This window comes from Coenobita brevimanus, chromosome 29 (genome assembly GCF_032717465.1).
Source record: "Coenobita brevimanus isolate Jiangsu-jjx chromosome 29, ASM3271746v2, whole genome shotgun sequence".
NCBI classification, from domain to species: Eukaryota; Metazoa; Arthropoda; class Malacostraca; order Decapoda; family Coenobitidae; genus Coenobita; species Coenobita brevimanus.
In genome coordinates, this window is record NC_136982.1 from 38150884 (window position 1) to 38164625 (window position 13742).

The following is a 13742-nucleotide window of genomic DNA, read 5'->3' on the forward strand; positions in this document are numbered from 1 at the left end:
TCAAAAGAAAATTACTAACAGATTCTTGCAAAGAGCTGCAAGAGGAATTGAACAAGCTTCATGAATGGAGCAATATATGGCAAATGGAATTTAATGTGGATAAGTGTCATGTAATAAAATTTGGTAAAAGTGAGAAAAGACCAGATTGGTATTATAAGTTAGGAAGATCAACCCTACACATATCAGAAAAGGAGAAGGACCTAGGAGTAATTATCAGTAACAGACTATCTCCTGATGATCACATCAGTGAGAAGGTACGAAACATGTATACATTGCTTGCTAATATGAGAATAGCATTCACGTATATAAATGAAGATATGCTGAGGAAGATATTCATCAGACCAACTCTGGAGTATGCATCACAGTAGTCTGGAATCCTCATCTCAAAAAACACAGATAAGATTGAAAAAATACAACGGACCACTACAAGGTGGGTATCAAGCTTAAGGGATTTAAGTTACTGAGAAAGACTGGAAAGATTGAATTTACCAACGCTGCAGGAGAGGAGGAGACATGATTATGCTATATAAATGCATATCAGGGGAACAGAAAATAGACATAAATGAATATATATCATATGTGTGAAGCATCAGCAAGAGGACATTGCAAAATACAGCATAAAAAGAGAGGTGATAAAGATGTAAGGAAATTCAGTTTCCCTAATAGGACAATTGATCAGTGGAATGCACAACCGAATGAGGTAGTGTGCCAAAACTATTTATAATTTCAAGGATATGTATGATAAAAACGGTTTAATACATGGGACAGTACGAGCTTGACTCATTCCTGTAAAGATACAAAGCTAAGGCAATCCTCACGCCTAAGAGATTAGATAACTCGTCCCCAGATGATTAATTATAATTATGTTTATCCAACCTAACTCATTCATACCTTAGAAATTCGAATTTTTACTGCTTTCCGCCTAACCTAATTTAATTTAAGTGCGAAAACTACCCGAGAAAGCTTTGAGACAAATGATATGAGACGCCGGAATGACCATTTGCCGTTTGTAAACAAAGGGCGAGAGGCTCCGATCATGTTACCCCTACAGAGATCAGAGGACAAATGGCATGTTTGTGGCGGCCTCTGGCAACTCCCGCGCATGCGCCGTAGGGGGCGGACAGGGGGACAGATCATAACACTACAGGGGCGGACAGGGGGACAGATCATAACGCTACAGCGGTAAGAAAAACAGTGAGTGCAGAATGAAACAAGACGCAATACTTTACTAGCTTTATCCTGACCTATGCAATACTTCACTGGTTTTATCCTGACCTTTGCAATACTTTACTGGCTTTATCCTGACCTATGCAATACTTTACTGGCTTTATCCTGACCTGTGCAATACTTCACTGGTTTTATCCTGACCTGTGCAATACTTTACTAGTTTTATCCTGACTTACACTATCGGACAGTTTGCGTCTGAATATGTTCGGTTCCGGCCTCAGTGTGAATGCATCTTAATACACTACCGGATTGAAAGGGTCGGTTCTATAAGTTACTCTCAGGACGGAGATAAATGAGCGGTGATGAGATTATGACGTGTTATGTGATGAGTCTTATCTATCACTGACGACACGCTTTCCTGTGGGCCACCAACATGCTCTCGTGAGTTTGAAAATACACATAAAGACAAAGCTAGAGGCGTTTGTATTTGCCTGCATGAGGGAACAGAACCACTCCCACACCCTGAATGCTAAATTCCAGTTGCATGAAATCTGATGAAAGTTATAAGGTAACTATAGTCGTTTTACCTTAACCTGACCTAGATTTTCGCATTTTTGCAGCTTATTTCACGTAGCTCGGTGGCACAGTAAGACAACAATATGCTTTTTCATCCCCTCCACAGCGTTTCTTCATGACCTGCATCATATATCGTTACTCTCATGTTACAACTCAGTATTCAAGATGGAGAGATGACAATTATAGGCCAAGATATAGTGAAACAGGTATAGAATTAAAACCGCCCCTCCAGTCTGACTACACTCGGCCATCATTTAAACTGAAAGGGGTTAGGGGTCTTTGTCAGCTTAGAAAAAAACTCAGTATAGTCACCTGGTTCCTCTAGGTTCAAAAACTGAGACTAGACGCTTGTTAAGTATTCCTCGTTGGCTTAGTGAGCAGGATACAACTAAGAGCGCAGCATGGAGGTGTACATACGACTAAGCCTTATCAGTTTATCGGCTTTATTCTACAGATAAGCTATCAGGGTGACGTCCACACGCATATAACATGAACTTATGACTTGATGCTTGAATCACCTTGTTTGACTCGTTTTTAACTTCTTTATGAGTGGTTCTTAAAATGAATACAGTCCACTATACTCTTTTTTTTTTTTTGTTAACTTGGATTAAAATTATCGTCCCTCCTTCTTGAATGCTGAGTTGTAATAATAGGTTAACACTGATATATGAAGCTAGACACGAAGAATACTATGAAATGAATGTAGATGCATTGTCTTTTATACCATTGTGTTACGTGAAATAACCTGCAAAAGGACGAAAACCTAGGCCAAGTTCAGATAAAAAGAGTATACTGGTAGCGAAGAGTGTAGCCGGGAGGAGGGGAGGGGGTTTGGGGCCATGCTTCCTTCCTCATCCGAATAATGATATGTCCTCTTAAATCTGAAGATGTATTTTCTGTTTTATTCTCACTGTCTTCACATTATTTTATTCAGCTTGGGAGAGATTTTTCGAAATGGTGAAGTTAGATTCGGCGTTCATTAAACTTCTTCACAATACGACAAACAAGATAAATAAAATCATATAGAAGTAACAAAAAATAAACTAAGACGTCACCATATTGAAGCGGCCAACCTTAAATCCGGGAGGCGGTGGCCGAATCGGCAGGGAGGTGGCGTGCAGTCCTAATGATCTCGGGTTTGAATCCCGGCTGGGGCAGGAAACAGTTCAAGGATTTGATTTTCGTTAAAGCAGACGTTACTAATCTACCAGAAGATCCGCCGTCATGTAAGAATACCCCTGCTAATACCAATACACCAGTCCTGTATGAGACAACCCTAGCATGTATTCAGTATGGGCAGTAGGTGTTAGCGTCGAAGTAGTGACATGAAGAAGTGTCTAGTATGTAGTAGGACTATTAGGCATTGAGAACGGACTGTGAAGCCATGCCAGAGTCGGACACTTAAAAAAAAAAAGAAAAAAAGAAAGAAAATGATGTTGCGGCACTGACTAGGAAAAAATTGATGCATAATTATATAAAACACTGGTTTATATGTCAGCAAATATGACCGCTTTTTTATTATTTATGTAATTCAAATAATTGTTTTTGACAAATTAGTCACAGAGGAAAACATTAGGCTACCTTTGTGGACATATAAAACAGGATTTCCGAAAATTTAGAGCAAAGTGCCTCTCTCTCTCTCTCTCTCTCTCTCTCTCTCTCTCTCTCTAGTATTTTCGGCTATTTAACTATTTCCTCTTACCTTGCTTCAACAGAAAAGCAATAATGTCCCAAACACCGTATACTCTTCTTGCTTAAGCCCACTCCGATCTTACTTATATCCCAGCGAGCCATTCCCTCCTCCGTTTTTTTTAGAGCACTTCCACACTTGCTCCAACATGCGATGGACAACACGGAGCGATATACGAAGTCGGTATTCTCGTCGGTTACAAACGCCTTTCCCTAAGCGATTTATATTGCTTATTACACCTTATTGTCCTCTTCCGTGTAACATAATTCCCTCTAACATCGCCATACTCTGCATAAATAACGCAAAATGATATTAACCAGTCATAATCAAAACTAAGTCGCTAAGGAAGAGGTGCGAGGGAGCTTAACGGAACCCTGCTCCCGCCTCCTGTCTATGACGCGTTTTGGGAGAGTATGGCCACGCGAGCTCTGATGCAACAGCTGATGCAATAACTATACACTTTTTACGCTAATTTGCCCTAAAATTGCCATCTATCCATTTGAAGACTGAGTCGCAGAGGCAGATTAATACTAGTACATGGTGCTAGTCACGAAGGAGTGCTGTTGAATGTTTGTAGAGCCGTAGTATTGTCTCTTTCCTTCACTGAGCTGCGTGAAACAAAGCTGCAAAAGGACGAAGATCTGGCCCAGGTTAGAGCAAAAACAGCATAGCATCTTCAGTCCAATGACAGTTTTTACGAGGCTATATCCTAGGTGGCATAGGAGGCTTCGTAATGCCTCTTCTTTAGCCATTTATTTTGCATATTACACCTTAACATGAAGTTGCTTTTTTTTTTTTTTTTTTTAAATCAGACAAGGTGCTGAAGAGAGATGCCTTCATTATGGTGGCACTGATACTATATAATCAGGTGGCTCCACTGCCTGGTTATACAAACTTCCCTCAGTTACTTTCGTATCCCCCAAAAGGAGGAGGATGGCATACACACTATCAGCATAAACCATTGGTTCACATTTCAGATGAACATGAGGCACCATCACCATCACCACCAAAAGCAACAACAATAACAACAAAAACAACAGCCAGATGATCTTAAGCTTACAATGCGCCTCCAAGCAGCGTAAGGATTAACGAAAGCTGTATCTAACCCGTATATTTCAGAAAGACTCTTCGTGCTGTATAATATCGCCTAATAGCAGCAACCATATACTAAACAAGCACAGCAGAACTGTGCAGCCCCGGTCCACAGCAAGAGATTGCATGAAACCCAAAGGCTTGCAGCAAACGCAGACAATACCGTAGGTAACCTTTATAATGCAAAAGACACCTCTGATAGCCACACCCATTCCTTCATTATTGTAAGGAAAAATAATTATTTACAGGGGAGTGGGGGAAGCACGGGGTTAAGCCTGGTCCGGGTGGACGTCTAACACAATGTAAAATATCATTTTTTCTTGTCATTATAAATATGTATAGACCTACTTATCTATGTATCAATCTATATCTATCTATCTGTCGATCTATCTATCTGTCTATAAAATTGTGCCCATGCATACCGGCATTCCCTCGTGAGGGACTGCCCCAGAGGTCTCACCACACCCAAAACCTGTCCCAGTTTCGACCAGTGTAGAAAATTTCGTGTTCTTAGGTAAAAAGTGGATTCCCCCCTCCGCATAACAGAAAGAGTTATTTACATATAACCCGCTTCACTACCGTGGAGTCTTTCTAAAATGAATAAGACTGGAGTAGACTGTAGCACGAGTCGTGCAGGGCTGTATTCCCAAGGTGGATGGAAAGTTGATGACAGGGAGAACTGGAGCTCCCGTGTCATCAGCCCTCTGGACTAGCTTCTGACCATCCCCTTTCGATGAACGTTTCAGTGTTTCAGACACATAGAGAGCAGGCCAGCATGCTCTTCAATACAAGTTCCTCTAACTGTCAGCATCAAACTACATGCACATCACACACACTACACTTCCAATTCAAAATTTTACTAAAAAATGGCATCATATCACCAAGCCTTGGAGTCCCCGTGAGGCGGGGGGAGGGGACCATCAAAGCACCCACCATCTGCCCCTCTCCCGGTGACGACCAAGCAAGATTCTTGAAACCACTGTCTGATTCATTCTTCTTCATTAATGTAACATTCGCGGCCTTTCCTCTAACTTTCTCTCTGTCGAGCACCATCTCTCCTCCTCTAATTTTCAGCTTCTCTTCCTTAGTGAATCTCAACTGTCTGAGACGACTAGCAAACCCATCTCTGTATTCTCCCATATTCTCTATACTAAGGCTTTTCGTTTCATTAACTCTCATCCTCTTACTGGATCCCTACAACCTCTGCCTCCTCGCCGCATTGTTGCACCTTTATCTCTTTTCTGTCACTGCTTCAATGCTCACTGCTCCTCTGAACTGCCTGCTTGCATCCCTCCACCACTACGGCGTGCACATAGCACCCGTCTAACAACAAACTCTCATATTTTTTGTGTCCTGTTCTCTAATGCAAGAGTAAACCATGACTCCCAGTGCTTCAAGTATGCAACAGGTCAGCTATGGAACTGTCTCCCTCTGTCTGCATTCCCTGCTGCCAGGTATCTCGAAATGAACAGATCTTGAATTTAACTCTCTGTTATCCTGTTTTTGTTTTTTCTTGGAGGGAACAATTTGCGGGCTCCTTGCCTTTGGTTCCTTCTTACTAGTATTAAAAAAAAAAAATGTAATGTTCTCCTATCACAGGGGTTAAACAACCAGGTGTACATTATCAACTAACCCCTTCAGTCTGATCACGTACGTAATTTGTTGTCTTCTTGTAATCCAGACGATTTTATTTAGTTCTTGGGACACTTTGGAACTGTAGGGGTCAGCCTAAGCCTTCATTAATATTGTCTGCTACTGATAAGACCTCGTCTGGATGCCGCAAGAATTAACTAAGATACACGTCACTGTAAACAACTATATATTTACATATATATATATATAGATAGATAGATAGATAGATAGATAGATAGGTAGACAGATATATGTTCTTACCTAATTGTAATTGTTCTTACCTAATTGTATCTTTACAGGAATGAGTCAAGCTCGTATTGTCCCGTGTCTTAGACCATATTTATCGTACATATCCTTAAATTTGTGAATTGTTTTGGCACACACTATTTCATTCGGTAGTGCATTCCATTGATCAATTGCTCTGTTTGGGAAACTGAATTTCCTTAAGTCTTTATCACCTCTCTTCTTATGCAGTTTTTTGCAGTGTCCTCTTGCTGATGCTTCTCCATATGTTAAGTAATCATTTATGTCTATATTCTCCTTTCCTGATATGCACTTATATAGCATTATCATGTCACCTCTTTTTCCTTCTCTCCTGTAGTGTTGGTAGATTCAGTTTATTTAGTCTTTCTTCGTAGCTTAGGTCCCTTAAGCTTGGTATCCATCTTGTAGCGGCCCTTTGAACTTTTTCAATCTTGTCTATATGCTTTTTGAGATGAGGACTCCAGACTATTGATGCATATTCCAGGGTTGGTCTAATGAATGATGTTATTATCCTTCTTAGCATGTCTTCATTTATGTATGTGAATGCTATTCTCATATTTGCAAGCAGTGTATACATGTTCCGTACCTTCTCGCTGATGTGGTCAGCCGGAGATAGTCTGTTATTGATAATCACACCTAGGTCTTTCTCTCTTTCTGATGTGTATAGGGTTTTATTTCCTAACTTATAATCCCAATCAGGTCTTTTTCCACATGACACTTGTCCACATTGAATTCCATTTGCCATGTACTACTCCATTCATGAAGTTTGTTTAATTCTTCTTGTAGCTCCCTACAAGAGTCTGTGCTAGTAATTCTCCTTTGTATTTTTGCATCATCTGCAAACATATTCAGATAGCTCTCATTTCCAGTGTTACTGTTTATATCATTTATGTACACTAGAAACATGATTGGTGCCAGCACCGAACCCTGTGGTACTCCACTAGTCACTTCTTTCCATGATGAGTAGCTTCCTCTTAGTACTGTCCTCATTTCTCTTTTTATGAGAAAGTCTTGCACCCAACAAAACAGTTTGCCTCGAATTCCTCCTTGATGGTACAGCTTCCATAAAAGTCTTTGGTGTGGTACTGTGTCAAAAGCTTTCTTGAAATCTAAATAGATACTGTCCACCCATCCTTCCCTTTCCTGTATTGTGTTTGTTACTATGTCATAGTAGCTCAACAGATTAGTAACACATGATTTTCCTTTTCTGAAGCCAAACTGTCTTTCTGTTATCATACTGTGTTCTTCTAGATGATTTACCCAAGCTTTTCTTATAAGTTTTTCTAATACCTTGCTTACAACACTGGTCAGTGATACTGGTCGGTAGTTGAGAGGATTTTGTCTATTTCCTTTCTTGAATAAGGGGACTATATTTGCTTTTTTCCGAATATCAGGTAGTTTCCCTTGACTCAAGGATTTCTTGAAAATTAAAAATAATGGTTTACTTAACTCCTTTGCACATTCTCGTAACACCCAACATGAAATTTCATCAGGACCACTTGCTTTTCCTCTGTCTAATCTACTTAACTCCTCCTGTATTACTTTTTCTGCTATTTGTATATCTGGTAGTATGTGTGGACATGCGTGTTCCACATATTCCCTCTCAAAATTTTTTTCTTCTGTGAAAACTAATTGGAAATTCTTATTTAGTGCTTCACAAATATCTTTCTCTTGTGTATAAGTGATTCCCTCGTCCGTGATGGATTGTATTATGTCTTTTACTTTGGTTTTGCTTCTGATATAGCTGTAAAACAGCTTTGGTTGATCACTACTTTTATTTATTATATCCTCCTCAAACTGTTTTTGGGCTTCCCTCCTTATTCTTGTATAGTCGTTTCTTGCCTGTTTGTAATTATTATACTCCCTTTCACTATTGTGTCTTCTGTATCTATTCCACAACAAATCTCTTCTTTCTTTTGATTTTTTACATTCTGTATTGAACCATTTCTGTATTTTCTTATCTGCTTCTTTGTGCTGTGGGATGTACTTCTGGACTCCTATTTCATAAAATTCACAAAATTTTTTATATACGGCATTTAAATCTTGTCCTCTAAGCTCATTTTCCCAATCAACTTCTAAGAAATACTTCTTTAGGTCTTGATAATTTCCCTTTTTATAGTTTAGTCTCTTTTTGTAATTGTCATTGCTGTTTACTATGTCATATGCTATCCTGAAGTTATAACTTAGTACTGCATGATCGCTTTTGCCGAGTGGAGGGTGATATATTAAACTGTCATTTTCTTGCCTAGTAAATATTAGATCTAGCACTGAAGGTACATCAAGTCCTCTTTTTCTAGTGGTTTCCCTCACATGTTGCGTTAAGAAAAACTCTTGTACGAGATCCAGGAGCTTTTGGTCCCAACAGCTTTCTTGGCTATTTATATCTAGAGTATTCCAATTTATATTTGTATTGAAATCCCCAGTTAGTATAATTCTTTCCGATTTCTCTTCCATTTTATGTAGCAAGGATCTTATACTCTGAATTGTACTCTCTGCCAGGTCCTCATATTCGTCTCTTTCCCATGTGTTTGATCTGGGTGGCATATACAAATTGGCTACAATTACTTTACCTTCAGATGTGTCGATCTCTACTGCAATCAGTTCTACTTGTGATGGTATATCTAGGTGTATTTCCTTGACTTTTAGATTTTTCTTAGTTAATATTATAATTCCTCCTCCTTTTTTTAAGTTCCTGTCTCTTCTCCATATATTGTATTCCTCTAAGTTTAGTATGTCATTGGATATCCTTGGTGTTAATTTTGTCTCAGTTAGGCATATTATTTGTGGTTCATTTTCTCTGACATAATCATTCATCTCTAGTAATTTAGATACCATTCCATCCACATTTGAGTACATCAACTTTATCATCTTGTTTATATACTTGTCATGACATGGTTCTACTAACTTCCTCCTTTTTCTTCCATCCTGTTTGTGTACCACTTTCGTACCTGCAATCCTATTACTTTGTAAAAAAATTTCTTCTTGTCCTCTTCTGATCTTCCCTCATTTTTTGTTTTTGCTTCCTCCCTTTTCTCTTTCAGTAATTCCAGTTCCTCTTGTGTTAGGCATCTTTTTATCCATACATTTTTGAACTCCTCTTTTTCCATAAGATTCTTTGCATTTTTTAGTATCTCTTACAGTGTTTACACTCTGGAAAGTCACTTTTAGAGGTCTTGTCTTGCTTTTCTCGTATTTCCCTAACCTTTTGTGTTCCTCTATGTCTATACTACAGATTTCCTCTGATACTTCTTTCAGTAAGCTCGTTACATTTGCCATCTCCTTTTTGTCTCTAGTGATTTTGTTTTTAATTTCTTCCTCTGTGTGTGTGTGTGCGTGTGCTTGTGTGTGTGTGTGTGTGTGTGTGTGTGTGTGCAAAAAACGGCATCATTCTATCCCTAATGGTTTTGGTTAAATAAATATTCAAAATCACTCAAGGACTTTACGAATATCCTGTAAATCTATCTATCTATCTATCTATATATATATATATATATATATATATATATATATATATATATACACACTGTATACAGCATTTATTGAAAATAAGGTATTTTGGTGCACGCTAGATGTAATTAAAGTTCATTATCCTATTTTCACCTTAACATTGACCAGATATTCACCATTTTGCAGCGTATTTCACATAGAGCAATTTAAAAAAAAATCTACATCTCTGCATCCTTTCCATAGCACTTCCTCGTGAATAGGAATAATCTAGTGTTAATCTGTTGTTAGAGCTCAGCATTCAAGACGGAAAGGTGGCGATTTTAGGCCAAATTAAAGTAAAATGAACGGCCATACTACGTTGAGTACACCGCTTCCCGTCCGATCAGCGAAGTTAAGCAACGTTGGGTCTGGTTAGTACTTGGATGGGTGACCGTCTGGGAACACCAGATGCTGTTGGCATCCCTACGTGTCAAGTGGGGTTGGTGGAGGATTAGTGCCCCTCCCTGTAAAACAATTAACTCTAAGCCCTTGGCCACCCCGTTTGGGATACATGGCTTCTGGCAATGAATGAATGAAACGAGTATAATCTATTTCCCCCTTGAGCACAGTGTACGAGTATATGGATTTCTTCAGTTATTGTTGCTCATTGTGTTATTGTATGGGAAGGCTGGGACTCGGTAAAAAGTAGTTCTGCCTCAGTGACTCATGCAGGCGATATGTGGGATCTCTCTCTCACTCTCTCTTTTAGCCGGTGTGGGGCAAGGGGTAAGGAAAGGGTGGACTGGGTGGAGAGGTAAGTGGGATGGGTGGAGAGGAGGTGAGTGGGGTGGGTGGAGACGAAGTGAATGGTGTTGGCTGAGTGGAGAGGAGTCGCCTAGGTGGGGCGGGCTGGGTGGAGAGGAATGCGAGGAATGGGATGGGTGGAGAGGAGAACGTAGGATGGGCTGGGTGGAGAGGAGTGGGTGGGATGGGCTGAGTGGAGAAAACTGGAGTGGATGGGATGAGCTGGGTGGAAGGGAATAAGTGGGATGGGCTGAGTGGAGAGGAATAAGTGGGATGGGCTGGGTGGAGAGAAATAGGTGGGATGAGCTAGGTGGAGAGGAGTAGGAGGAATGGGCTGGAAGGCGGGGAGTAAGGCGGGCTGGACTGGTAATTTGGGAAGTCTCTGTGGGTAGGCTACTAGAACAATTGATTGACTGATAAGCTTTATTGTTGTGAAAGGTACAGAGTACTGATACAACAAAAGATGGTGGGTCTTGCCACACACCTCCTTCAACATACATAATGATATAGTCAGCGGTTATAAAACCAACCAAAGGAGGTGGAAGATGTTGCCACACACCTCCGTTAGCAAATTTCATATTATACAAGCAGTGGTTATAGAATTAGGCCCCTAATAATTAATACAACATGTGGGCAAAGTAAAGGAACATACATAGAACATAGTCATACAGGAGCGAGTAATATTATCAGGATAGCAAAGAAGCACAGGAAGACAGTCGTGGCCACCACCAAAGATGCGAGTAAAACTGAGTGTGTTTTAGAAAAAATGCAGCAGTTCATTAACCCGCCCCGTCCCGACGACGTATGGGTACGTCACCACGATTTGCATTTGCCAGTCCCGGCGACGTACCAGTACGTCGTGCAATTGCAAGGTCGCTAATTTGCACAATTTTCAATTTTCGCACGTGATTTTTCGTATGTATACACGGGACACCTTCCTCTATTCCTGTACAAGATACCAAGCAAGGACAATGCCTTACACTGCATAACCTCCCCCCTCCCCCCCTCACGACATTGTCTTGGCAAAGGACCTGTTACCAGTGACCTGGCTAGTAAAGTTATTCAGGGCCAGAGTGATTCCCCAATCGATGACAATGTGGAGGACAATGTTTACATAGCATTAGAAGAAGAAACAGCCAGAAATAATGATCAGGTAGTGTGGCAAAAATAGGTCAGGTATGGTGATTAGTTAGTGAGTGAAACAATGCTTATAATGCCTTTATTACTGCTTGAAAACCAATATACTGTCATACTACATATACATTCGTACCAAGTAAATAAATAAGTACCGTTTATGAGTGGATAAAATAGTTACCCTCCCATAGAACTCGTTTTCTTTGGTGCCAGCATGTTAGAAAACCCACTCAGGTAAGGAGGAACTCCTACCTGGAATGGGCACTTTAAACCTCAGGTGAGCGATTTCTCTATGAATTTTCGATGTTTCTCACCAAAAGCGAAGGTTTTAGCCAAAAAAAAAAAATTCGAAAATACCTCGGGACTGGGGGATGTCGGAGGTGCGGAAAGCCTCGGGACGTGACGGGTTAACATCTGTGGAGATGGGCTTCGTCAGATCAATTTACAAGTTTTACAGCTCTCGATAAGAAATGGGAAAACTATCTAACTGAAATCTGCATTACATAAGCATTTGAAAAAGCATTTCATTGGGGGGGAGGGGAAGGTATTTGCCCTGAAAATACTCGGAGTAGCCCTGATATACAAATAATTACTATTAAATATATATATGCATATGCAAGTATATAAAACAACATGTGTAGGCAATTCATATGCATAAAATCTCGTGTTCAGATTTGTATTCACATGATAAATCATAATGAATATATATATATATATATATATATATATATATATATATATATATAAAATCTCTGAGCTGTACAGTATGGAGTGGCTTTCTTATGGGTAGAGCCTCGTAGTTTGTGTCCCCGCCGCTATGGGCCCGCAGATGATGCTTATGCACTACACCCAACGCCCGCACCTTTTGAAATCAGCCCATGAATTCGGAAAATATAGTGCCATGGCCCACTGCTTGGCTTATGCAAACAACAGTGAAACAGAAACAGCAAGCTAGTATGGAGATGCTTTTTCGTGGGTTGCGCCTCGTAGTTTGTATGCCTGCTGCTAGGAACCCGCTGAGGATGTTTATGCACTACACCCGACGTCCGTGCCTTTTGAAATCAGCCCATGAATTCGGAAAATATAGTGCCATGGTCCACTGCGCAGCTAAAATATTGTGCCATGGCCCACTGCTCAGCTTATGTAGACAACAGCGAAACAGAAACAGCAAGCTAGGAACAATGTTTGGTGGAGGCGACTGAACCGTGGAGATAGCCCCCCCATACTATAGAGCTCACTGATCAAAACTAATCAAAAGTAATTAAATCTGTTTGTAAAATGCAGTATAGTATCACCGAGGGCAACCCAACACCCCCAGAAGGAGCCAACAGAGGAGCATATACAGTGCGACTGGACTCCGGGCGACAGGGACATAAGTCCGCCCGGGCCGCGCGCCCCTATGACCTGGAGCTCACCCGCTGCCACCATAGCGGGAAAGTGAGACTACTTTCCGGGCGAGCCAACCACCAATAACTACAGGGTGGAGCTATTACTCTAGCTCCAGTCATCACCCCTGAGACGGCTGGTAGCCGCTCAACCCTCCTACGGGAGACAGCCTGCAGCTGCTCCGTCGCTCCCGCCTTCGTCAGGAGACGGCCAGTAGCCGCTCTGAAGGTGCCCTAAACGAGACGGCCGGTAGCCGCTCCACCCTCCTACAGGAGACGTCCTGCAGCCGCTCCGGAGGTAACAAGGAGACGGCCGGTGGCCGCTCCCGCATTCGTCAGCAGACGGCCGGTAGCCACTCTGAAGGTGCCTCTCAAGAGATGGCCGGTACCAACTCGACCCTCCTACAGGAGATGGCCTGCAGCTGCTTCAGAGGTAACAAGGAGATGGCTGGTAGCCGCTTCCGCCTTCATCAGGGGACGGCCGGTAGCCGCTCCCGCCTTCATCAGGAGACGGCTGGTAGCCGCTCCGAAGGTGCCCTTGAGTTGGCCTGTAGCTGCTCCCTTCTCCAGGC

The 13742-nt window shown here is 41.3% G+C and overlaps 1 non-coding gene across 1 annotated transcript; it reads left to right on the plus strand.

Annotated features, from left to right (window-relative positions):
- Positions 1-10208: 10208 nt before the first annotated feature.
- On the plus strand, positions 10209-10327 carry LOC145395118 (5S ribosomal RNA). Its single transcript, XR_013896548.1, has one exon. It is a non-coding gene; the product is annotated as a 5S ribosomal RNA (ribosomal RNA).
- Positions 10328-13742: the final 3415 nt, after the last annotated feature.